Genomic DNA, 27,201 nt, shown 5'->3' on the forward strand with positions numbered 1-27,201 from the left:
ATCAGCCTATATTAAGAAAAAAAAAAAAACACACACACACACAAGAAAACAGCAAGCAAGAAGTGAAAGACTACATAAAAGTGTGAAGTTAATCATTTGAGTTTTTAGAGCATTGTGAAAGTGATAAAGCATTAACACCAGAGGAGGCTGCAACTGCCCAGGGGTTAGTTCAGAAAAGAAACAGGTGTGGATAATACCAAAAGACCAAGGTGCTTTTGACCAGCTTCAATCCTTTCCCAGCTCTCTGGCTCCTTTGCTGAAAAAGGACACTCAACTCTGATGGCCTCAAGTACAGAAAATGTGATTTTCTGCATTCACTCTTAATGTTCGTGGTTTCTTCAGTTTTCATGTTTCTGCATGCTTTTTATAAACTGGTAAAAACAAAAGAGATATCTACTGCTTTAAAAAGTCTCATAGTGGCCAGGCACGGTGGCTCACACCTGTAATCCCAGCACTTTGGGAGGCCGAGGCAGGTGGATCACCTGAGGTCGGGAGTTCAAGACCAGCCTGACCAACATGGAGAAAACCCATCTCTACTAAAGATACAAAATTAGCCGGGCATGGTGGTGCATGCCTGGAATCCTAGCTACTCAGGAGGCTGAGGCAGGAGAATCACTTGAACTCGGGAGGCGGAGGTTGCCCTGAGCCCAGATCACGCCATTGCACTCCAGCCTGGGAAACAAGAGTGAAACTCTGTCTCAAAAAAAATAAATAAATAAATAAAAAATAAAAGTCTCATAGTTTATATCTCCCTTTCTAGAAAACAACACAACATTTATAAGTCAATTCAATCAGTAATGTTGTGGCTATTTTAAGTCACTCTTTCCTGATTTACAGTAAAAATCACTGTGACATTTTATGACCTGGGGGAAAAAAGAAGTTATAAATACATTTGTATGCTACTAAGCTAAAAATTATATGTGGTAAACATAGTTCAAATTGTTCTCCAAATTTTCCTTTTAATCAAGAATGTTTTGGAGAAAATTTTAAAATCCTAATTTTTTCCCCAAGGTTTCAAAATAACTATAAATATTTTTTTCTTCATTATTAACTTAGTAGGAAACTTTGCTCCAAAAAATTGGGGAGGGACTCACCAATGTATGCTATGCTGATTTGGGTCATTCTTTTGTGGAGTTTTGTACATTTCAGGTCAGTCGGTGTGCATGGACTAAAGCCTGTGGAGGAATGGCCTTGTGCAATGGAGGTGACCCCTGCTCACTCAGCCAGGCTGGCGTTGGCTTCCACTGGGCTTCAAACCCTGTGTTTACTCTGCAGTCCAGCATTTTCTTTGCTACAGCCTGATCATCAAAGCAGACAAAAAAGAGAGTTGGAGCATGGCGAGGAGGATGCTATTGCTTCTTTCCTTTCTTTTAGTACCAAACATAAATAGAAGCAAGACAGGACTTCAGTTTGATTCTTAAAGAAGGGTTTAAAATGTTTTGTTCTTGCGCAACAAAGGCACAGAGACAAAAAGACTCTTACTTTCAAAGCAAAATTTATCTATCTTAAAAAAAAGAAATGGATGAAAATCAATCATTTTAAAAGTTGCTGAAACTTTAGTAAATTATCCATGGTTTTGGAAATGAGCAGATCACTGTTCCTGTGTGGTTATACTTCATGTTCAAACCCTTGCAAAAGAACAACACTACAAAATCCAGTGTGGTTGAGTTTTAAAACCACGAGTCGAATTAAAGCAAGGAATATATATAACCAAACAATGACACTTAGGAGGTCTGAAAAAAATAAGCAAACTACTTCATATGATATTCCAGGATTTGTTACTGAACAAGATGAATAGTTTCCAAAGTGGTCAACTTGTTTGACTGGACTTGATTGCATTTCTTTGTTTTAAAGGTGGTTCATACCTGTCCAGGCAAGGCCGTCATTTCTTAGAAACAGAGCACGCTATTGTCTTATGTTGATCAACTTTTTTTTTTTTTATTTTTAATAGCTCCTGTGTCTTGTCCCCTCTCTAGTTGATCTGATCTATTTTCTTGACTATTTACTAAATCACAATGTATTATTGTTGTTCCTTTAGACCCTTTAATGAATGCCCCAGACTTTGGTACTTACAGGCTTGTAATCTTGCAGAAGTCACTTATGGCTGATGAGCCTCAAACTCCTCATCTGGGAGATGGCAGTGCATCCATCCACTCATTCCTTTAAAAATTGTGAATGTCTCCTAGATGTGGGGCATTGGGTGCAGAAAGACAAAGACAAATCAGACCTAGTCCTTGCTGTCATGGGTTTCGCTGTAATGGAGAGACAACCACGTACATGCCATAAACGTCCTGAAGTGTGATCAGTGCCTCATGTGCCAGTGAGGGTGGGATGGTGTGATCAGGTCTACTTGGGGGTGAGAGGAGTGGGAAACATCAGCACAGGTGAGAGAGGTGAGTGAGACATGTTTGTAAAAGCACTTGGCTCATAACGGTAGCCAACAATCATGAGCATTTCCTATGGGCTGGGTACTGGGCTGAGCGCTTGAGAGACATTTCATCCCGTCTCTCCAGTTCACCTCTTTGGTAGTTACTCTTATTATCTCTAAATTGATAAGGAAATTGAGGCCTTCTGAGATGAAACACTTTGCTCAAGGTTACACTCAAAATGACAATCTCAAGGTTCTACCCCCGGCATTAGAACCCCAGAACCCTCTTGTTTAACCACTAAACCATGCAGCCTTCCCCTTTCCTCGCTTTGGTTGCAGAAGCACCAAGTATTTGTTTGCATCCTCCACGGCGCAGCAGTGCCCATAGCTATGGATGGTTTTGGGGTCAGGGGGAAGGCTCTGTGGGAGAGCAGGACAGGTTGTAGGGGGTTGGGTGCAGAGAGCTGAACAAAGCAGCTTTACCCATAAGGGGTTACTCAAAACTAAAACAAAAACTAAAAAAAGACATAAGTTCAGTTCCTCATTTTGGTCTTTCTCTTCCAGATAATATTTCTTTTCTCACTTAGTTCAAACTGACTGAAAAAGACATTGGTGATTCCCAACACCTTTAAAACCCAAGATCAAAGGAACAGTGGGTCCCACAATAGACGCAAATGGACTCTCATACTTGGGGGATTTAAAATAAACAGCCAGGCAACAAACTTTCAACTATTGTTTAAATTCAGTCCAAAGGGATTTTCTAATCTAAAGAATTCCACTGTTTTATTTCAGGGTCAGAGCAAGTTCCCACTTAGTACACAGAAAGGTTTTCTATGAGGGAATTTTAAAAAGACATATGCAAATATACCAGAGAGATTAATAGGACGGCATAGCTATGAGACACACAAAATGAAATACAATGACACATAATATATTTTAGTTTGATTTTTCAATATTATATAAATGCTCTTAATTAATATTAAAACAACAATTAATGGAAAACAGCCTAGTTGGTTTGATAAATGGAATAAAGCCTTTTTCAAGGACTTTTTTTTTTTCTGATTCCAAGTGTAATATAGTTGATTGTGGAAGAATGACAAATGCATGATAAATATACAAAGAAATGGAAGTCACCCCTTTGACTCTAGGCTCTCTAAGCTCTACTTACAGCCCCACTGTGGGCCTTCTGGAGGTATGCCCTGCCACTCTTAGGAATACTATAGCACATTCTCACTTCTCTCTTCTCTTTACACACATATGCACGCACACACATGCATGCACACACACACTGTCTGACTCTCGGTCCAGCTACCTCATGGCCTGACCTGTCCTCCCACCCAGCTCTCACCCCATCTCCCATACCAGCCACAATTGTGGGTGCCACTGCACTGTGGAGAAAGCAGACATGTACTGAGTGCTTCTGCTACCAAATCAAAGAAAGTGGAAGGCAACTGGGTTTAGTGGTTAACCATCAGGGTCTGGGGTTCCATTGCCTGGGTTAGAATCTTGCCTGGCATATAGTAAATGGTCAATAAATGCTTGCTATTGTTATAACTAGATTTAGTATATACATTATTGTTTCACAAAATTGGGCTTATAAATTGTATAGTTTTGTATCCAACAGAACTGATAATATTAAAAAACTTTAAAGTAAAATAACAAGGCAAGTTATATTAATCAGGGTTCTTTGCATTGTAAGAGGCAGAAACCCAACTCAAACTACCTTAAGCACCAAGGATTTGTTGACTCATTGTATTTAAAGTCTGGGAAAATTTCTCTTCTTTGCACAGCTGAATCCAAGTGTTCAAACAGTGTTGTCATGTTCACTTTCCTTCCTCTCATTTCTCAGCTCAGCTTGTTTCTGTGTCTTTTGTTTGCATGTTGGACTTATTCTCTCCTGCTTTACACAACCTTTCTCTACATTGCTGACAAGCCTTGAGTTGACATGATCCAAAAAGAGAAAAAATGGTATTCCCTTAAGTAGCACAGAAGACTCTAACCCAGCTTGAGTCAAATGTCCATTGTCAACCAATTTCTGTGTTTCTGATGTTCCTCAATTGGCCTGGAACCTTCCTGCAGTGTGAGATGGGGCTGCTCATGATCTTGGAAGGGGCACAGTGACTTTCCCACAGTATAGGAATTTTCCAAAGGAACCAAAAAGCGTGAGTTAGTAACTGTGCTGGGTAAACATAAAGCTTTAGCAATCAGAGTTGTCATTCTTAGTTTTTAAGAAGATATGGAATCAACTTTGAATTAAGCCTCAGAATTGCTTCTTGGCCTTCGGCTGAGATCAAGCTTTTTTTTTTTGAGATGGAATTTCACACTTGTTGCCCAGGCCGGAGTGCAATGGCGTGATCTCAGCTCCCTGAAACCTCTTTCTTCTGGGTTGAAGCCATTCTTCTGCCTCAGCCTCCCGAGTAGAGTAGGTGGGATTACATGTGTGCGCCACCATTCTGGGCTAATTTTGTATTTTTAGTAGAGACGAGGTTTCACCATGTTGGTCAGGCTGGTCTATGAATTCCTGACCTCAGGTAATCCATCTGCCTTGGCCTCCCAAAGTGCTGGGATTACAGACATGAGCCACTGGTGCCCAGCCTCAAGCATTTTTTTAAGCCTCAGAAAAAAGGTACCTATACAGTGGGGAAAAACAACATAATTTTATATGTACAGTACATTTTTAACTGGAATATGCCTGATTTCTTATGAAGTATTGTACAGATATTTGGTAGCACACTAAGTATTTTGAGCTGAATTGATTAACTGATGAGATATATCTTTGAATATATATATATTTTTCTTTCATCACACATTCCAGTTGGATATTCATTTTCAAACAGCACCCTTGCAAAGTCTAGACAGATATTCCCTCTCCTCATTCTTTTTTCTAGATACACAGTCTATCTATAAACCATGTAAGCCAAATACTACTAGTATTCTATTTTACAGAATTAACTCTCATTATTGGAGAACCATTCCAATTAGTAGTTAAGATGAGAGACACCTGTTCTTCAGGTGACTGCCAACAGGGCTAAAAGGCAATGCTTGTTGGATGGATTTTAAAAACACAGAGATGATGTTGAAAGCAACCATAGTGGGTAAAAATGGTTATTTTGAAAACTCATTAACCAGCTGCCATGGAGTGTTCAGTTGATTGAGTTTACTATTTTTTAAACATGATTTTTGATGTCAGCATGGCCAAATATCTGATTTTTTGAGTTCTTTCTGTATGTGACCATGTAAATCTAATATCTCTAAAGCTATTTTCCAGTCATGATACCAAGATTTATGCATAAGTACATCCAATCTGAAAGTTACTGTGCTCTCACTTGTTTCCAGGAAGTCCCTGCAGCAAGGAGGGGTAAGGCCTAAATTGCTCCAGTCATGTGGGTTATGTTTTACTTTTCATCATCATTTGGATGCTTTCAAATATATTGGACTCTTTGACAGTCAGAACTGGCCACAGATGGGTCTATTCAGTTGATCTTCATCATCTATGCTTTTTCTGCAATTTTTTTCTCCATGTGTAGGGTTCCTTTCTTTATATCTTTTTCTTTCTAACAATTGTTTTATCTTACTGCAAGCTCCTGCAATGAGAAGCCCTGATTTGATAAGTCATGTAACATGGCATGAAATCTAGGGTCCAGAGGAGAGCAGGACACAGGTGGCCACCAAGTGTGGCCTCAGTCCCTGTGCTCTTTCATCCTACCCTGGTGCTTCTCAGCCTGGTTCAACGCTTGGGTCAGGTTTGACGTTCAGTACGTGAAGGTACCTCTCCATATGAAGATGCCTTTGCATTTTTGCAGTATGTCTCTTGCTTTTCACTCTCAACCCAGCCCCCTGAAAACTGTGTTGCTGACTTAGACACTTCTTATATCAAGTCGCTCCATCTACCTGTTTTCTTACTGTCAAAAGAGTGGATCTGATCTCAGTTTGTTTTGGGAATAGAAGATAAACTTACAGTCTTAGAGTTTCTTTTCTTACTCTTTAGAGTGATTCCACTGTTCCCCCTACTGCATAGTGTTTCTCTCCTGTTATTGGAATTCTTAATGCTTTAGTAAGTGATTTCTTTTTTATTGCATTTGATACTGTTCCAGCATGGTGTTCACCGACTCTTATTTCCACAATGAGAAGATCTCATTTCAGAAGCACATCAGGTTTCCTTAGAACATCAACCCTCAGCTGATTCATTGTTGCAAGGTACACCACAGGTACACAAAAGAGATAGAATTTTCTGTAGCTAAATGGAACTATGTGGAGAGTAACTCGTGGTTGCTGTTGCTAGATAATTTAACAGCAATTTATCACATTATCTGTTTTGGAGAAAGAAAGGCAGAGTGGAAGCTTTTCCTGTGGTTGAGTGAAGTTTGTCTGCTTAGGGTGCGTAGTGATTACAGTACACTGATTTGGGCACCTGCTGTGCAGCTATGAAGTAGAGCTCCTGGTTCTCTGTATAGTGCTACCAGAGGGATGGTGAGGCTTCCACATGGGCTAAACCTGCATTTACTGCTTCTTCCTTTAAATCTGTCTTTTTTCAAAATGTAAACATGTAGGAGTATCTTTCTTAGTCCATTTGGGCTGCTATAACTAACTGCTATAGTCTAGATAGCTTATAAACAAGAGATTTATTTATTTTTTTAATTTCTAGAGGCTGGGAAGTCCAAGATCAAGGAATTGGCAGATTCTGTGTCCAATAAGGCCACTTTCTGGTTTATAGATGGTGTCTTCTTGCTGTGTCCTTGCATGGTGTAGGGGAAGACCAAGCTCCCTGGGGCCTCTTTTATGAGGGCACTAATCCCATCAGCGAAGGCTTTGCCCTGTGATCTGGCTACTTTTCAATGGCCCCATCTCTTAGTACCATCACCTTGGAGGTTAACTTTACCTCTCAGTGACATCAGTGTCAAAGAATTTGCAGACATATTTTAAAAGCAGCACACCTCTCTAAGACAGTGTTAATATATTCTTTAGATTTGAATCTAAAGGCATGCCTTGTTTCTGTAATTCTGATTAATCAATTGATTGATCAATTGATTCAAGAGTTAAGGCCAGGTGTGGTGGCTCATGCCTGTAATCCCAGCACTTTGGGAGGCCGAGGAAGGTGGATCACTTGAGGCCAGGAGTTTGACACTAGCCTGGCTAACATGGTGAAACCCCGTCTCTACTAAAAATACAAAAATTAGCCAGGTGTGACAGCATGTGCCTGTAGTCCCAGCTACTTGGGAGGCTGAGGCAGGAGAATTGCTTGAGCCTGGGAGGTGGAGGCTGCAGCGAGCTGAAATCATGCCACTGCACTCTAGCATGGGAGACAGAGTCTCACTCTGTCTCCAAAAAAATAAAAATAAAAAATAAATAAAAATAAAAATAATTTTAAAAAAGGAGTTAAAAAGCACACATCTACTGTAAAGTTCCACCACAGGTCAATATATTCAGTGATATCTCCTGAGCAGTATTGAGCCCTTGTGCATACCACATTGACCCAATTCATGCCAAGCATTTTATAGACAGTTAATAAAGAGACAAAATGAATGAATGGATATATAATGAATTAGTTCACCTATCTGTCATCAATCAAAAGAGCTTTTAAGCCAGACAGATTAGAAGCCAACAGAATGAATTATAACTTGGTATCTTGGGTGAGAAAATATGTTTCTAAAATATAATTAGTATAACATTTGTTTTGCTTTGTTTTGTTCTGTTTCTACATATAATTTAGTTAAAAGGCGTATATTCAAATAATTGACTGATTTGGTGGCAGAAGGCAAATGTTTCCTGAAGAGTATTAAGAGGCTTCCAGTCACATGTTTGAAATGTACAGGTGATAGTAACCCCACACCTCTCCACTGTTGGTGGAAAAAACACTGGGTGGGCTCAGAAAGCTGGAAGATTGCTGCCAGAGGCTCCTTAGGGCTTCCCTGGACCCCTTTCTTTCACTACAAAATTGATGCCAGTGCAGAGGCCTAAGATAGTTCTAAAATTCCAGACTCATCAACTCATAAAAATATCACTAATCATTCATACAGTGAGGCAGGATTTTAGAGGAGTATTTTGTTTGGGCCCCCATTTTAGACATGGATGTCACGGGCTCTCTTCTACTTCGAGGTTATTTTTCTATGTGCCCATCTGCATATCTGGAGGTAGTTCTACATGAGGATCATGTGCCTGAGCCTCAGTGGCTAGTCACCACCCTAATGTGAGCCTCTTACCAGCCAACATTCTCCCCTAGGGAGACTCTTCCCTATGCCCTGGGTAGGACATTATCACTGCAACCGTGGATTTACACAGGATTTTGAGACAAAACATGTCTGCCCTGAGCACATATGCATTTTAGGAATGAGGAGAATGGATTCAAGACAGAGAAAAGATGACTGGAGTGGGTCAGATGTAAGGTGATGAAGGCACGAATTATGCAGTGGTTATGCAGGTGAAAATTAATGCACATATATGAAGAGTTTGCGGAGTCAATTTACAAATTATATGAACTGCTTGGGGCTGAGGGACAATATTGGGCTGGGAGTACATTGTGTTTGAGCGTTTCCATCTGTGTAGTGGGAGTGTGACTCACTGAAAGGTGAGGAAGGACGGGACTTTGGCTGGAAGGTAGGGAAGAAAAGGGAACTGGGAGAAGTTGTTCTTGGTTATTACACAGGAAAACATGACCCCCAAAACTTTGTTGCTGGCAGAGAAGTTTGTTGCTTAGCAAAGGGCATTTACTTAATGCAAAGAACTTCCTTTTCTAGGGGCCAGATTTTTTTTTTTCTTTAACCATCGCTACTCAAATAACAAGATTTAAGTGAGTGCTGTTTTTTAAAATCCAGACTTTTTTTTTCCTTTTTAATTAAAGGGCCTAATCAAGGGAATGGAAGATGAGGAGAATGAAGGCTCTGGGAATTTATTTTCATCGTGGACCAGACTTTTTATCAGCCAGGAAAAAGGTGAGTAATTATGACCTGGTGTTTTTGAAAACTGCATAAACTTCAGTGCTCGGGGATTTCCTGAAGGTGGCTCTTAATGGGGGCTCTTCCCCTAACACCCAGGAGACCTGTGGGTGTGGGAAGGGGCCATCTGATTGCCACAACGACTGGGTGGGGTGCCTCTGGCACTTCCTGGGAGGCCATCAGGGGTGCCAAGTGAGCCACGGTAAGTGGACACTCACACATAAAAGTCTTAAAGGCTTGTACCTCTCACAAAATGCCAATAGCACCTGCTCGATGAGCTCGCACCAAGGGCTCTGTGATTCCTTGACTTTAAGCTCAACCCTAAACTGACTGAGTCTTGTTGCCTAAGGTCTCTTTGGGAGGGAGCCCGCAGGCTGAGCTGGGATCAGCTGCTGGCGGTGAAAACCGATGCTGGGGTTGCGACAGGGGAATCCTGGGGATGAGGAGGCACAGGAGCTGTGCATGCCAGGCCTGGTGGGAAAGACTTTTCCAGAAAGCACCCGGGGCTGGAGAGACACAGTCCTGGGGACAATGCGGGCTGAGGCTTTGGGCAGGATGTTCGAGGGTGGCTGAATGAAGAGACTGGCTGAATGGGGCAGGCTTCCGGGTCTGTCAGATACCTGCCCCCAAGAAGCAGTTTCTAAAAGAGAAAAGAGAATCCCTGTCTTGTGTCCTTCTTTCCATCACAGATGTCAGCATCTGATGGCATTTCCCCTTCTGTGTGGCACAGTTCAGGGCTATTTGTTGGGTTTTACTAGAGAACAACATGTCTCCTGGGATTCCGTAGTGATGAGGCTTCCGCGTGAAGCTTCAGATGTTCTAAAAGCGGGGTGCAGGGCACAATGAGCTGCGGAGTGATGAAGTGGGGAAAGTTCCCCAATGTTGCTGCTGGGACACAATGCCTGACTCCCATAAGTAAAGCAACACCACAGGGGTGGCTTAGGATTCACACAGCCTGCCATTAGTGGAGCAGGGCATTTGGTTTCCCCTAACAGGGATGAGGCACCATCATTGCTGCTCTGTGCCAGGTGTGGGAGGAAGCTTTTGTGGGGTGGGCCTCACAGGATCTGGCCTGGAGGCCTGAGCGGCACTAATCTTTTCATGACGAAAAGCAGTCAGATTCTGAACTGGAGCAATACTATCTTCCAGCACCTGAGTCCTATAGCAACCAGCATGCTTCCACTGCAAAGTCTGGAAATGCATCTGAGAGGCATCAACCAAGGGCCAGATGCTCTGCCTGGTAGGGGACACCAGGGGACATTGCCCTCAAGGAGTTAGCCTGCAGGGAAGGCAGACGGGAAAGCAAACAATGTCAATGGAGTTCAACACATGGCCACAATAGACAGCTGTAAAAGATAGGAAGGGGGCACAGACGAGGTGGTCATCAATTCTGCACAGGAGGGTAGAGGAGGCAGGGCAGGGAAATCTCCCCAGGAGATATGATGGCTGAGTGGGGCCTTGAAGTGTGGGTATAGAGTAGCCAAGATGACAAAGGGATGTGGAAGTCCAGGAAGAAGCCGTGGCATAACAAAGGCATGGCTGTGTGGAATAACACATGGAAGTTGCAAGTAGGTCCTTAGGGCTGTTTATGGGGGTGAGCTGGGAGCAGTGGCAGCTGGCAGTCAGGTAGGGGCCAGACCAAAAGATCTTTTGTGTCACATTGAGGAGCTGAGAAGTCATCCTGTGAATGAAACGGCACCTTGAGGGGCTTCAGATTGGACAGCAAGGCAGCCGTAGTTGTGTATCTCTGCTGGAGGATGCTACACTGCCAAAATACATCGGAAGGATTGGGAAGGGGAAAGATTGGGATTTGCAAGGTCAGTTTTAGGAGGCCATTGTGCTGAAGAGTCTTGGTGATGAAGCCTGGGATGAAGGCACTGGCCCTGGGGTAGTTCAAGGGCACTTCTGTGATATACTCAAGAGGTGGACACAACAGGATCTCACGGTTCCTGGGAAATATGATGGGGAAAAGGGAAATATAGCTCTAGAGCTCCAAATTGGGTGACAGAGTGAATTGTGGTGCTAACAACCAGGTTAAGGTGTATAGGAAAAGGTTCTTTGTTTTTGATTGAGAGTGGTTGGGTATGAGAGGTGGGGAGGAAAAAGACAGAGAGAATGACCTCAATGGAGTTAGTTTTAGACCCAATGCATTTGAGATGTTTATGAGATGTTCAGGTGGAGATGTCCAGCAGGCAGTTGGGTGTATAGTGGAGCCCCCTATCATTCACATAATTCATTTACTCAAATTTAAGGACACACAGTCAGCAAACAGAGAGACACAGAGAAAGAAACAGACAGTTTAAAAAGTGTTGATCACTCCACTCTGCTCAGCACATGCTTAGGACAGAGGATGAGATGGAAGACCCCCACCCTCCAGTGCCTCAGTGGGGCCCAATTGCCAGTTGCGCCTCAAAGCCTGAGCATCTGGCCTTGCTGAGTGTGGCTCTAGGGTGGGGTCAGCAGGCCTGTGCGTAATGGCCAGATCTGACCCGTCACCTGTTTTTGTTTGGCCAGTGAGCTAAGAATAATTTTTAAAATTCTAAATGTTAAAAAACAAATCGAAAGAATATCTCATGACATGTAATAATTTTATGAAATCCAAATGTCAGTGTTTATAAAGTTGCATTGGAACATAGGAACAGGGAGTCAGCAGGGCCTTTCTGGAGGCTCTAGGGGAGAATCCATTCTCTTGCCTTTTTGCAGTTCCAGAGGCTGCCTGAATTCCTGTTTGCAGCTCCTTCTCCATCTTTAAAGCCAGAAATGAGGATTGAGTCTTCCTCACATCACAGTGACTCTGACATCACTCTTCTGCCTCCTTTTCCACATTTAAGGACCCTTGTGGTTACACTGAGCCCACCCAGGTAATCCAGGGAAATCTCTCCATCTCAGGCCAGTTGATGCACAGCCTTAATTTCATTAGCAACCTTAATTCCCCTCTGCTATGTAACACAACTCAATTACAAGTTCTGGAAATTAGGACATAGACATCTTTGCTGGCGGGGCGGGGCGGGGGGGTGGGTGGGTAGTTTTATCCTGCTGACCACAGATAGGGATACAGACTTGGGAATTCACAGATTTAGGGTGGTATTGAAGAGCAAGAGAATGGATGGTACAGCTCATGGAAAAGGCATGACTGAGATGAGGCATAAGGAAAAATCCATGGCACACACAAGGCTTTGAGTGGCACAAGAAGAAAATCCTAAAAAGGAGATGGAAACAGGAACAGTTCAAGGAAAGTATCCGATCTAGAAAGCCAAAAAGAGAAAAGAGTTCCAAGCAGAAGAGAGGAAAATGCTATATGGCAGCCAGGAGAGATCTGGGCTGAAAGGCAGCCTTCAGACTTGGCGACTACGCATGGTGGCTTGGCAAGACCTGTTGTTAGCACCCTCGTCCCCTTCCAAGCCCCTGTGACTTGTCTGGGGAACAAGAGTGGAGCATTTGATTTAGGCCTATCCACAGCATTGCTTTTTCCCGCCTGTAGGAGTTGGTTCAGGGCTGAGCACTTGATTCCATGTGCGTCAATGAGAAGCAATGAGCAGCCATGAGACTGTGCTGGGATGATTTTAATGTAGGGTTTTTCCAGGCCTGTGGCTTCCGTGACCATCTTTACACCCAAGTGAAGAAGGTTTGATGATGGAGTAAGGGAGAGAGGAGAGAGAGTAGGAATAAGAGCAAGAGAAAGGAGAGATTGAGAAGAAGAAATCAGGTCAGGTGACATCATGTGAGCCCTGCTGAAGCCAAGACTGGACACCTCACTTCTGGAACCAATATTTTTGTTTTTATTTTTCTGAAGTCAGTTGAAGCCTGGCTTTCTGTTACTTGAGCCATATGAATCCTATCTGATCTGGGGGCCTTTAGCATCTTTTGCCATGCAGAATCGGTGAGTAGAAGCTTGAAGATGGTGTGCTAAAAATGCACCTCACAAAAGAAAAGAGCCTCTAGTAGAGATGCATTCGCCTTGGTGACTACCACATGTTAAAAGATGAAGCCCGTAGGATATTCAGAGAGGGCTCCCCGCTGGGCCTGTGCCCTCTCGGGCTCTCTGGCTGACTCTCTGTGGTGATGACTGCTCTAGAGCAGCCGCTCTGGAAGCATGGACCTGGCACAAGCCACATCAGCATCACTTGGGAATTGGTTAGAAATCCAAAGTCTCAGATTTCTCCAGACTTGCTGGATGAGAAATTCTGGCGACTGTGGAAGCCTACAGTCTATTTTTAATAGGCCGTTAATGACTGTGATGTACACTAAGGTTTGAGAACCATTGTTCCTGGACTGCAGTTTCTAACTGTTGCAGGGAAGAGTATCACTGGAGGGTCATATTGGATGCACGTGGAATTCAGTGGATCTTGAGGTCAAGGGAGGCTGGAGATGTGATTTCCCTGCTGAAACTGACACACTCAAATTCTTACCTTTAAACACTTGGTTCACAGCCTCACTGCAACACCATGATTTTGTGATAGAAGTTGAAACACGGGTTTGGGTTTTCCTGAAACATCAAAGTGCAGTGATTTTTCAATTGCAAAGACACGGCATCAACCTAAATGCCCATCAATGATAGACTGGATAAAGAAAATGTGGTACATATACACCACAGAATATTATGCAGCCATAAAAAAGAATGAGATCATGTCCTTTGTAGGGACATGGATGGAGCTGGAGGCCATTATCCTTAGCAAACTAATGCAGGAACAGAAAACAAAATATCACATGTTCTCACTTATATGTGGGAGCTAAATGATGAGAATACACATGGACACATAGAAGGGAACAACACACACTGGGGCCTTTTGGAGGGTGGAGTGTGGGAGGAGGGAGAGGATCAGGAAAAATAACTAATGGACACTAGACTTAACATTTGGGTGATGAAATAATCTGTACAACAAAACCCCATGACACAAGCTTACCTATGTAACAAACCTATGCACATGTAGTCCGGAAGTTAAAATAAATGTTAAGAAAACAAAGCGCAGTGATTTGTGAGTTCTGGTTTCTTTTCTGGAAATTGTGATGATTGATTTAGATCTCTTTAGTCACAGCTGTATAATCCCACTGGCTCCTGACGAAGTGTGGTGTCATGGAAAAGAATGATCAGTGAGGAAGCATCCCACTTCTCCAAGTACAACGGGGTGTACGAAAGCGGGTGTCTTCTATATAAAATAGGAAATGAAGCTCTTCTATATAAAATGGGAAATGAAGCTCTTCAATCTAGGGCTTGACTGGGCTAAGAGCTATGTAGCATGCTGCATTATAGAAGACATTTAATGGGGTGCATTTCAGAGACACAGAAATCCACCAGGACTCCCAGTTAAGATGGAGGGTGAAATGACCTTGGGAAAGTCTGAATCACTTTCCCCAGAGGTAGGAGGTGAGTACCTGCTGGTGCCAGGTACTTTTGCTTTACTTCTTACAGCAGAGTAAACATTCATGGAGGGAGAAAACATGGGCTTAGAAGTCACAGAGCCTGAGTTTGAATCTTTGTTTTCTTAACATTTATTTTAACTTCCGGACTACATGTGCATAGGTTTGTTACATAGGTAAGCTTGTGTCATGGGGTTTTGTTGTACAGGTTATTTCATCACCCAAATGTTAAGTCTAGTGTCCATTAGTTATTTTTCCTGATCCTCTCCCTCCTCCCACACTCCACTTGGTAGCTGTGTGACCTTAGATATGGAACCAAATCCATCTGAGCACCTGTTTTTCCATTTAGAAAATGGGGATAATACTTGTCTTCTTCAGTTGTCATGAGGTGTAGAAGGGATGTAAGAAGCACTTGATACATAACACATACTCAGTTGATTTTCCTCTCCTCTAAGCCATCTATTACGCTTCCCCAGTCTCCTTTCCTCAAGTGCCGAGTGTCTTCATATTGAGTGTAAGTCTCAAGTCTTACACTCTTGCCAGACTGTTTCTCTGCTATGTCCTCAAGTCTTCGGAATTACTTTCCTTTCCTCCTCCAATAATAACCTCCCCTTTCCAACATAGCCACGCTCGATGTTGCCATTACCATCTAATTAAAGAAACTGATGATCCTGCTGAACTTGACAGGGCAAGGCCCCCCGGGTGCTCACTGCTTTGCACTTTCCAGTCTGCAAAGGAGCTGATTAAGCCACAGGACTCTCCCGCTGGCAGGTGTGTGGAGAAGGTGCACCTTGGGGCTGATAGGTGCTTCTGGGATCTCCTGTCATGGATGCGTTCTCTCCTGCCTCCATTCATTTATTCATGCAGTGAACAGGTGGAGGGTCTGACGTACAGGAGCCAGGTACTGTGCTGGTTACAGGGGAAGGAAAGATGAATGAGACAGTCCTGCAAGTCAAGAAACTCAGACCTGGAGAGTAGACAGACTCAGAAAGTTATAATGAAGAATAGAGTATTTGGGGAATGCAGAAGAGGAGGCCTAAGTCAACAAGATGGGTAGAGTGTGCCCGTCAGGAAGGGAGGATGCCTTCAGGAAGGTTTGAGTCTCAAAAGATAATTAAATAGGTGAAGAGGTCAGGAGACGGCCTGTTAGCTAAGGAGCCAGTATTACCAACAACAGAGATAAGACACACAGGGTGTGTTCCTGAGAACCTCAGAAAATTACAATGTTCCTCTGTACAGTTTGAGAGAATGTTTGAAGATAAGGCTGAGTTAGGCTGTGGCCTGCTAATTTTATCCAATGAATGGGCAGCCCCTATAAGTGTCCATTGGGCATGGACAGGGAGTGGCTGATCAGACTTAACTAAATTTCTAGCTAAAATGTCTTGAGTGCTTACCACGTGCCAGGCACTGTTTTAAGCGTTTGACTGTAATTGAATCATTTAATGTAGCTCCCTCTAGTACAGAGGGGAGGATGGGCTTGGGAAGGGGATATGGGGGGCAGGGAGGTTGATCAGAAGCAGGAATGAATGAACATGGGGTGAGGGAGGGGGGACAGGGGTCCAGTGGGTCCCCAGGAGTCCAGCGCTGGCAGTGGTCTGAAGAATGGTATCATGGACCGAGCCAGAGAAGGGGGAGAGCAGCAGGCTCCCAGGAAGGGCTGAGTTATCTCTGGGAGTGCCCCATAGAGCTGGGCGTCACATCTCATGGGGAAAGGGTAGTTTGTCCTTGGACCCTGAAGCTGGAAATCTTGCATTAACCCCAGGTCTGGCCTTTGTACTACCAGGTGTTGGCTCGCTCTTTCCCGGTTGTAAATATAATATCTCTGCCTCACACACATCTTTGTTCCAAACCAGATCTCTTGCAGGAGAGGAAAGTCGTCCGCGACAACGGCTTCTCCTTGCTCTTGTTGCACTGAAGCTTTGAGAACTGCTAGAAGCAGCCGCGCTGCGGGAAGATAGCTGAACATCCTTGCCTCTCCAGGATGCCCTCAAAGGAGGCGAGTTTCTGCTACGCCGCCCTTGACCTCTGCCTCTGCCCCAGCGCTCTGCCCTCCTCAAAACGCACGCGGGTAGTGAGGGGCTCATCGCCAGGCGCCGCCGGTAGCGCCGGCGGCCAGCAGAGGGCAGCATTGAGACACAAACGAGGGAGCGCCCGCGAGGCGCAGCTGGGGCAGCGGAACCGCAGGACCCCAGCTCCGTGGCGGCTCCAACCTTTCAAACGACTCCCCCGGGAACCCTTTCTGCCGGGTGTGGGCTGCCGAAAATGAGCAGGTGATAGGAGTGAAAAATGAAACAATTCTGTTCCGCAGAATGAAAATGAGTTGTCAATTAGCGTCTTATCTGCCGATGTCACCTTCTCCGCGCTTTAAGATGGCTTTGTCTGCCGGCAGGAGCCGGGGACCTCCCCAGGGCAGAAAGTGGTGGCGCCGCCAGCAGCGGGAGGGGCGTCAGGGGACCAAGCGGAGGCCGCGGGCGGGGGCTAAGGACCCAGGGCCAGTGCAGAAGGGAGGGCGCAGGCGTATTTCCAGCCTGCTGGGGCCAGGTGGAAGGCGACAGCCCTGCCTCAGGGGGAGGCACCGGGAGGGCGCGAGAGAGGGCTTCCAGGATCGCGCTTCCCCTCCGTGGCCGGGGTCTGCTTCCACGTCGGTTCTGTTTATCAGGAGGGCTGGGGGTGGGGGTATGTTTGGAGTTTTCTTTGTCCTTCACGGTCTCAGTTGAACCTCTGCGGCCCGGCCATTCTCCTTGCCGGCTCCCGCTCGTGGGAGAGGGCGATTCCTGGGCGCAGCACGAGGCTACACCTGGTCCTGGATCCTCTCTATTTGGCCAGAAGGGAGGGAGTCTTTTTGTCTCCATTTCCTGCTTCCACACTGTGGAGGCTGAGCCACGTTCCAGAGTCTGAGCTGGCCCTCAGCGGAGCTCTTGCAGGAAGCAGCTGAGGTGCGTCTCCGCCACGGACCCCAAGCTGCCCAAGTTAAGTCCTTCTAGAAGGGCGCATTCCATGGAGACCAGAAAGAGAGCAGCAAGCGAGCTGGGAGGGCTGGGTTAGCAGGAGGCGGTCACCGTGAGATCCCCTTCCTTCAGACCCATTAATGATTTTATTCTTGGGCGAAGGTTCCTTGCTGCTACAAAAGCGGAATCTTTGCTGTTCCCCAGCGTGCTTTATTTCTTTACAGATAGTATTGATTGTTTCCTCTGGATGGTTACCCTCAAAGCCCCAATTTCACCCGCACTCATGGTCTTGGTGTAAATGAAAGCCGTCTCATTTGATGATCATGAAGACCATACATTAACCTCCGCTAAGAGATTTGGAGTGGAGGGAAGCATTTCTTCCGTCCTATTAGAAGTGATACACTTGGTTGGTTGAGTCAAATTCCTACCCGGCACCAGCAAAGGAAATGCTTGTAACTAGTTAGAGAACCCAAAGCATATTTAGGAATATGTACTTTAATCTTTTTTATTATTTTATTTTATTTTTTATTTGTTTTTATTTTTTTGAGACGGAGTCTCTCTGTGTCGCCCAGGCTGGAGTGCAGTGGCGCGATCTCGGCTCACTGCAAGCTCCGCCTCCCAGGTTCATGCCATTCTCCTGCCTCAGCCTCCCGAGCAGCTGGGACTAAGGCGCCCGCCACCATGCCAGGCTAAATTTTTTTTTTTTTTTTTGTATTTTTAGTAGAGATGGGGTTTCACCGTGTTAGCCAGGATGGTCTCGATCTCCTGACCTCGTGATCTGCCCGCCTCGATCTCCCAAAGTAGTGAGATTACAGGCGTGAGACACCGTAATTTTTTTTTTAATTAAAATTTCTTGGAAAAAATTCCTGTTGTTCAAACATGTGTCAGTGGTGACATATTACAGTGGTGGGACCTTAACTGAGTCAGGCACCTCTCTCCTTGTTACCAAGGGAGTGGTGAGAAAAGAGCAGAGATTTTGTGATCAGACGTAACTGGGTCTGAAACACAGCTCTGCCTTTTACTAATTTTATTATTTCACTTATCTGAGCTCATCTGAACTTATCTAAATGGGTGTAATAATGGCTGACTCACCTTGAATGCAAATACATATAAAGTAAAATAATGTGTATAAAATGCCTGCAGCCCTCTAGGTCCTCCATATTAACTTCCCTTTTCTCATCCTCTTCCTGCTTCTCCTCCTCCTTTTTCTTTTCTTTCTTGTCCTTCTCCCACTTTGCATGGTCAAAAGGCCATAAAATAAACATTCAGACAAATGGAGCCTACCTTATAACCTCAGTTGTATACAAACTCACTTAAGAAAAGTTACAGCATTTGGCAAATGGAATATATGTGTGTCTTGTGTGTGTGTGTATGTTATGTGCATACACACACATATTTATTTCTATATTTATCTGTAAGTTGAATACTGGCCCCATTGACCAATATATTGGCTTATGTATATATATTTTACATATGGGCCTATAGGCCAACAATGAACATTAATTCTCTCTCTCTTTCTCTCCATCCCTGCTACACTTTTCCTGGAGATGAATACATAAAAATAGGTATTATACGAGTTGAGTACCACTTACTCTCACAAGGCTCTTTTGTGAAGCCCAAGTCACAAATAATACTTCACTTATTCACTTATTTTAATTAACTTTTGTACAGAATATCAGGATTGGACAAGATTTTGCTCACCTGATTCCACATTTCATTTGATAATTTTTGATATGTCTGATACTTGCCTCCACTTCCCAGCACAGGACAGGTGGTTGGCCAGTCTCTGCTGGTGACATAGTTCCAGAGTCAGCCCCGTCTACCATATGATGGCCTTAGCGAGTCTGCTTTTATTTTGAGCAGGGCTCTATTGGCCCTGATTCTGTTTTCCGAAATACTTCAGATTTGTAGGTGTCCATCGTCCCTTAATCTTTTCTTCTGGCTAGGCATCGCTGTTTTTCTCAGAAGTTTCTTATACAGCACAGTTTTTCTTGTGCACAGGCCTCACCTCTGGATTATAAACTTGTGCAGACCCTCTTTGTAACTCTCACAGTAGCCAGTGATATGGTTTAGCTCTGTGTCTGCACCCACATCTCATGTCAAATTGTAATCCCACATGTGAGGGAGTGACTTGGTGGGAGGTGATTGGATCATGGGGGTGGTTTCCCCCATGCTGTTCTCATGATAGTGAGTGAGTTCTCATGAGCTCTAATGGTTTCAAGTGTGGCACATCCCCTATCTGTCTCTTTCTTGCTGCCATGTAAGATGTGCCCTGCTTCCCCTTCGCCTTCCACCATGATTGCAAGTTTCCTGAGGCCTCCCCAGCCATGTGGAACTGTGAGTTAATTAAACCTCTTTCCTTTATAAATTACCCAGTCTCAGGTAGTTCTTTATAGCGGTGTGAAAATGGACTAATACAACCGGGACGTTGGCCTTGCCATGAGTAAGTGGGCCTCACTTAAGTCTCACTGGCTGATTGAGAAGCATCACTAGGAAAAAAGGGAAAGGAAGAAACAATGCCTGCCTCTTGCCATCACAGATAAAGCATATCAAGTTGAGGCTACCAGACTGCTTGGCAAATATGTCACCTTTCTTTTTTGTAGCCTTTCTTCCTCTTACATTGAGTCCTGGCCTTCTGGGGAGACGCTGAAGCTGAGCAAAACAGGCTTCTCATGCTTGTCTTGTCCACTTTAATTTATGAGAGTACAGCTCAGATTAGAGGGGAGGAGGGGGAAACAGATACACACCTTCTGTAATGCCAGGAGGGATTGCTCCTTTCTGGTTGTTCTGATCTGGTGATACTTTCATAGAGCAAGTGAACCCAGCTTTCAAACCTCTTCGACACTTGTGAATGGACATACTTGCTATTAAAATGAGAAATATAGGATTAACCACCCAAGCAAATTAAGATGGAGAGATGAAACCTCCTATTGAAGGAAGGAAATTAATAGCATTCTTGTTTGAATTACCTAAACTTGATGAGTTAAATTGTTTTCTCTTCAGCTATTGATAATATCCATTCTCAACTTTGCTTTGTATGTGATCATAATCTTTAGATTCGAATTAGATTCAAATTAGATTGAAATCCTGAAACAGAAACAAACAAGGGAAAACAACCCACCACACCCACCAAGACAAATCAGAAACCATAATCTTAATTTTGGATAAAATATACTTTTAAAAATACTCTTGAGGCCAGATAGGTAGAGTCAAGGAAGTAACCCTGTCCTTGTGGTGCAGCAACTGTGGTGACCTTACAGTCAACACAATAAGGCCCAGGATTCGTACTGTGGTCCAGCTCATTCAAACAAGGCTATCTTCAGCAGGGAATTTCCCCTGTAGAAAGCATGATTTTACCTGTCCTCAAACTGCTCATTCTAATAGTAAAAAACACACTCCTGGGTGGAGATTTAAGATGCTAATGAGACTTGTGACATATGAGCAAGCATGTACAGCTACTGCGTGTGTGCACTCAGAGAACCACCCAGAACATGCTTACTATTCCCACCCCCTTATGAATAATCATGTAGGACTCCCATAAAGAGAGTTTCCCTAGTGCCAGTCTTTGCTGTCTCATCCTTTTATGAGCAGCCTGCCCTGAATTTTCTCTCTCAGAGTGTACTGTCTATTCTGAACCTAATTTTAAAAATATTATTTTTATTTTACAACATATTACTCTATGCTGGATCTTCTTTGCTGTGCTCTTATTTAAATTCATATATATAATATGAATATATTATATATAATATGAATATATTATATATAATATGAATATATTATATATAATATGTATATATTATATATACGTAATATTCTCATATTTAAATTCACATATATAATATGTATATATTATATATACATAATATATATACACATAATATTCTCATATTAAAATGAGAAACATGAGATTAACCACCCAGGCAAATTAAGATGGAGAGATGAAACATCCTATTGAAGGAAGCAAATTAATAGCATTCTTGTTTGAATTACCTAAACTAGATGAGTTAAATTGTTTTCTCTTCAGCTATTGATAATATCCATTCTCAACTTTGCTTTGTTGTTTATGTATATACATATATATATATATATACTTTAAGTTCTGGGATACATGTGCAGAACATGCAGGTTTGTTACATAGGTATACACATCCCATGGTGGTTTGCTGCACCCATCAACCCATCACCTACCTTAGGTATTTCTCCTAACGCTATCCTCCTCCTAGACCTCCCGCCCCTGACAGGCCCCAGTGTGTGATGTTCCCCTCCCTGTATCCATTTGTTCTCATTGTTTGACTCCCACTTTATGAGTGAGAACATGCAGTGTTTGGTTTTCTGTTCTTGTGTTAGTTTGCTGAGAATGATGGTTTCCAGCTTCATCCATGTCCCTGCAAAGGACATTAACTCATCCTTTTTTATGGCTGTATAGTATTCCATGGTGTAAATGTGCCACATTTTCTTTATCCAGTCTATCATTAATGGGCATTTGGGTTGGTTCCAAGTCTTTGCTATTCACTTTGTGAATAGTGCTGCAATAACATATGTGTGCATGTGTCTTTATAGTAGAATGATTTATAATCCTTTGGGTATGTACCCAGTAATGGGATTTCTGGGTCAAATGGTATTTCTGGCTCTAGATCCTTGAGGAATCGCCACATTGTCTTCCACAATGGTTGAACTAATTTACACTCCCACCAACAGTGTAAGAGCATTCCTATATCTCCACATCCTGTTCAGCATCTGTTGTTTCCTGAATTTTAATTATCGCTATTCTAACTGGCGTAAGACGGTATCTCATTGTGGTTTTGATTTGCATTTCTCTAATGACCAGTAATGATTAGCAATTTTATTTATTTATTTATTTTTTGAGACGGAGTCTTGCTCTTGTCGCCCAGGGTGGAGTGCAATGGCACAATCTCAGCTCACTGCAACCTCCGCTTCCTGGGTTCAGGTGATTCTTCTGCCCCAGCCTCCCCAGTAGCTGGGATTACAGGTGCCCGCTGCCACACCCAGCTAATTTTTGGTATTTTTAGTAGAGACAGGGTTTCACTATGTTGGTCAGGCTGGTCTCGAACTCCTGACTTCAGGCGATCCTTTCACCTTGGCCTCCCAAAGTGCTGGGATTACACCTTGGCCTCCCAAAGTGCGGTGTGAGCCACCGCACCCGGCCAATGAGCTTTTTTCCATATGTTTGTTGGCGGCATAAATGTCTTCTTTTGAGAACAAAAGCCAAAATTGACAAATGGAATCTAATAAACTAAAAAGCTTCTGCACAGCAAAAGAAACTATTATCAGCGTGAAAAGGCAACCTACAGAATGGGAGAAAATTTTTGCAATGTATCCATCTGACAAAGGGCTAATATCCAGAATCTACAAGAAGCTTAAACAAATTTACAAGAAAAAACAAACAACCCCATGAAAAAGTGGGCGAAGGATATGAACAGACACTTCTTAAATTTTTTTAAAGTAAACAGATAAGAACCGTGATATCACAACAGCCGTCAACACATCCTCTGAAATAAAAACGTTGGGGTTGGAGTGTGATTGGTTTTCTGAAAGAATAAAAGGTGACTCTTCAAATACGGTAAGTACAAAGACCCGTTGTACTGTTTACATTTCAAAACTAGGTTTAAGCTGATAGCTTTGAAGATGAAACAAGAGGAGGAGGAGCCAGGCCAGGTCCTTGGGGGCATCTTGCCTGTCCTTCCCCCTCCTGCTGCCTCAGTGTCTCCAGTGTCTGCTGTGCAGAAGTTTTTTAGTTTATTAGATCCGATTTGTCAATTTTGGCTTTTGTTCTCAAAAGAAGACATTTATGCAGTGTCTCCAGGCTTTTCAGTTACCAACCCCTCCCCTCGGGCAAGTCACACATGCACCCACAACTGCTGGAAACAATTGTGATCAGTGGATATGGGCAGTTATGATGTCGTCTCTTTGTGGGGCATTCACAGTATCCAAGGTGGCCGCTAGCATGCCTCTTCTCCATGCATTTGATCTCATCATAATTCTGTCACGTAAGTGTTACAAATTCCCAGTTCTGGGTAAGGAAACGGAGGCACAGAAAGATTAAGTAATCAGAGGAAGTTTCTTCTGTGGGTTACTGGAAGGCTTCAGATTTAAGACCAGTTTCCTTCTACCCCAGCGTGTTTCTCAGACCTATTGCATTGCTGTGCAGTCCGAAAATGCATCCTCCTTTGTTTCTCATGGTGAGTGGCAGCAGTGCCCTGTTTGGTTGTTTGTATCTGGAGGCTGTCATCACCATCAATATCAGTTCCAAAATCTTACTTTTCTTGCAGCATGTGGCTTCATAGGAAAAAAAAATTAAATGCACAGGACTTCAGCTTGTTATTAGCTGAATTCACATGTGAAATACACTTTTTTAAAAGAGGGAAGTATGTCACTCTGAGTCAAGGAAATAAGTATCTTAGCATAAACCTATGAACCTGATATTCCAAGTTTAACCCCTATTTAGTAAGGATTAAATGGGGTTCTAGCTGCCATAGAAAAGGAGGAAGGGGTTCCAACTGATAGTGGAAGGCAGGACACAATCCCCAAGAAAGGACTCTGAGTAACGAGGGAGGATCCCCCTGGAAATGGGGGTGCTCTCCATGAAATCTGTGCCCAGGCCCATGGAAGACATCCTGCAATGCCCTCTCATCAGAGAGGACTCACATTCCCTACAGTGGCACCACAGATTTGTGAGTGGCATTTAGGGAACCATGTAGCATGGTGAAATAAAATAATATTCATATTAGAAAAACTGTTCCTGATGGATCACATTTCAGCAGATAAGATATTAGTTCTTGGCCTAATAATACATGGCACAGAATCAACAAGGAAGAACAGGACAAATGGCGAGGAGCATTATTGGATTGGGGATGCCCCCAGCCATGCTGGCTGAGCTTCACCAGCTGCCTCACTTAACTTTATCTGTAGTTTGCTCTATCTGTCTGCATCCATACACATGTAAATAAATGTTCACACTGTGACTTGTATACAGCATTTATGTCACAGCATGGTGTGATGTGAATTCATATCATCAACACGGTGGTGGGGTCTTCACAAAGTCTTTAGTTAAAGACACCCTTTAGGTATTGTTTTGGCGACATATCTGAACTAGGTATGTATGCTCAACCCGCATGTGAGGTGACTCTCCTGGTGGCCAAATTGAGCAGGTCAGGGCAATAGCAACCCTTGCTAAAGAGCAGCTGAAATAGGACCTCCTTCTACTGGGGGTGTCCCCTTTATAAGATGGAGAGCTTTTCACAGCAGGTGAACAGACTGGGCATTGAAAGTCCTTGTTGATGCTTCAGCCTGAGGGAGGAAGGGAATGACGTGTTTCCAGTGCAAATCTCAAGCTGGCTTGGGGAAAGACCTAGTCATGAGCAAGGGCTTTAAATATCCAGACCTCAGCTTGAAGCGTCACTCAATGAAATAGAACAGCTGAGAGATTTTTCAGTTGTTTTGATGGCAGTTCTATTTCTCGGAAGTTAAGAGAGGTGGATATTGCAACTGTGGAACTAGTTTAGATCAACTAGGGGAATACATAGTAGTTGAAAAAGCCCGGGTGTAAAAGAGAATGTCATCTGAGCCATAAAGACATTTCTGGGCATAGTAGTTATATTGGGCACCTATGCATTTAGAAATCCAGTTTTCAAAATGTCCTAGATAGGTGTAACTCTATTTAATTCTTGTGTGGGTTTCTTTTCTATCACTTTCTGTTGTACGCTCTGAAAATGTCTCCATATCCTCAAATAAAAAGTATGAAAAACAAAAGTAACATAGGAAAAGGCAAAAACAAATGGAACTTGCTTAATTCCTGTTTTCCATTTAAATATTTCTCAGGGATAAGAATTTTATTGGAAATAGTGGCATTGACTACCATAAAAGGAACTCAACATTGGATCAATGCTTATAAAAGCGAGTCTGTTATGGTTTACACATTTTTAAGTCTCTGGCCAAACTGGGTTGTATCATAGGAAAGTGAGAAAAAAAACTTATATATTCAATTGCAATGACACTGTCAGGAACCCCTGAGGGGTCTTGGAGCATGATCCAGGGGCCTTATAGTAAAGACAGAATTTTCAAATGAGAAAAATCAAAACCGTGTATTCTGAACTGGTGAGCCTATATATAGTTTAGGCAATATTTTAGAACACATGTTTAGAACATAGTTTTAAATGGGAGTTTTTGAGTACTCCAAGTCAGGAGCAGTGATCTCTCAAATTCAGCATTGGTTCTTAAGGATGTTCTGTCACACTGACAACCTTTCTTTATTTTTTGAGTCCTGAATGAATGTATATGGTATACTAGAATTTCAGCAAGATGTCTTGCATATTTCTCACTTATGTGGACTGTCTCCTGTCTCATAATATTGTTAGCTGGATCAGTAACTGCTTGAATACTCATATTCTTTCTCTGTCCCAGCCTGGGAGATGCTTTTATCACAACACAGATGAGGAGGTGGGTGGCATGCTTATCAAATCTGTGGTGACATATGGGAGGACAGTTAAAATCCTAAATGACAACATCCACAGTACAAAAGAACAATATTAAACAGGTGGCCAGATGGCCTCAATAGAAAAAAGTCAACACCAGGCTCCTACCCTTGCCTGCCCCTCCCCACTCTCATTGATACAGTGAGAGGCTACTCGTGATGAGGTTTCGCGGTAGCATGTGATGGATAGATGCCATTTTTAGTTGGCTGAGAGATTAACAATGGAGAGCTAACAAGATACAGGTTTCTCCAGGTTTTTGCAGCTTTGGAATTTGAGATTTAGAAGCACAGTTGATACCAGTGTGGTGTCCAGAGCAAGGGAGCTCTCTGATGGGCCCATCTTTCCTGTGACAGCCAGACCAAATCTAGACTGCTCTATCCCACTTTGAACAGTGCATTTTTAGAGAGGCATTGCTAAACAGGTGTATATGATTGAAATGACTGAGGAATATAGATGTTCAACCAAGAGAAAAGAAGAGCGATGTGTGTGTGCCGACACATGTGTACGTGTGTCATGATATCTGGGTTCAAACACAGCAAGAGTCACTTGCGGAAAGAGGACTGGAAATATGTTATGTGATTCCAGGAACATTCCAATTGCAGCTCAAATCTCACTTTCTCAGAGGCTCAGAGGACCCATTTATGGCCCCCATAGAAAGCAGTCCCTCCCAGGCACACTCCCGTTTAATTTCTGCTATAAACACTTAGCATACGTTGAAATTTTTGTTTGGTTGTTTTCTTATTTAAAAAAAAAATCCACTAAAATATAATCTCCATGAAGCAAGGGCCTTGTCTTTCTTGTTCAATGCTGTATCCCAGGTGCCTAAGCCAATACACTGCACACAGTAGTTACTTACTAAAAAAATAGTTGAAAGAAAGGGAGGAGAGGAAGAAGAAAGGAAGGAAACAAAGAAAGAGAGAGAATCAGCCAGGCAAAATGGCTCATGCCTGTAATCCCAGCACTTTGGGAGGCTGAGGTGGGTGGATCACCTGAGGTCGGGAGTTTGAGACCAGCCTGGCCAACATGGCAAAACCCCGTCTCTACTAAAAATACAAAAATTAACCAGGCATGGTGGTGCATATCTGTAATCCCAGCTACTTGGGA

General features: G+C 43.3%; 1 protein-coding gene across 2 annotated transcripts in view; it reads left to right on the forward strand.

The window, feature by feature from the left end:
• CLVS1 (clavesin 1) overlaps positions 1-27,201 on the forward strand; it is a 437,253-nt gene that overhangs the window by 59,462 nt on the left and 350,590 nt on the right. For both annotated transcript variants that reach the window (XM_054560859.2, XM_054560860.2), the window contains one exon: positions 9,207-9,297. The gene's annotated coding sequence lies outside the window, so the exon portion shown is untranslated. The remainder of the gene's footprint in view (positions 1-9,206; positions 9,298-27,201) is intronic.

Source organism: Pongo abelii, chromosome 7 (genome assembly GCF_028885655.2).
Source record: "Pongo abelii isolate AG06213 chromosome 7, NHGRI_mPonAbe1-v2.0_pri, whole genome shotgun sequence".
In the NCBI taxonomy this organism is placed as follows: Eukaryota; Metazoa; Chordata; class Mammalia; order Primates; family Hominidae; genus Pongo; species Pongo abelii.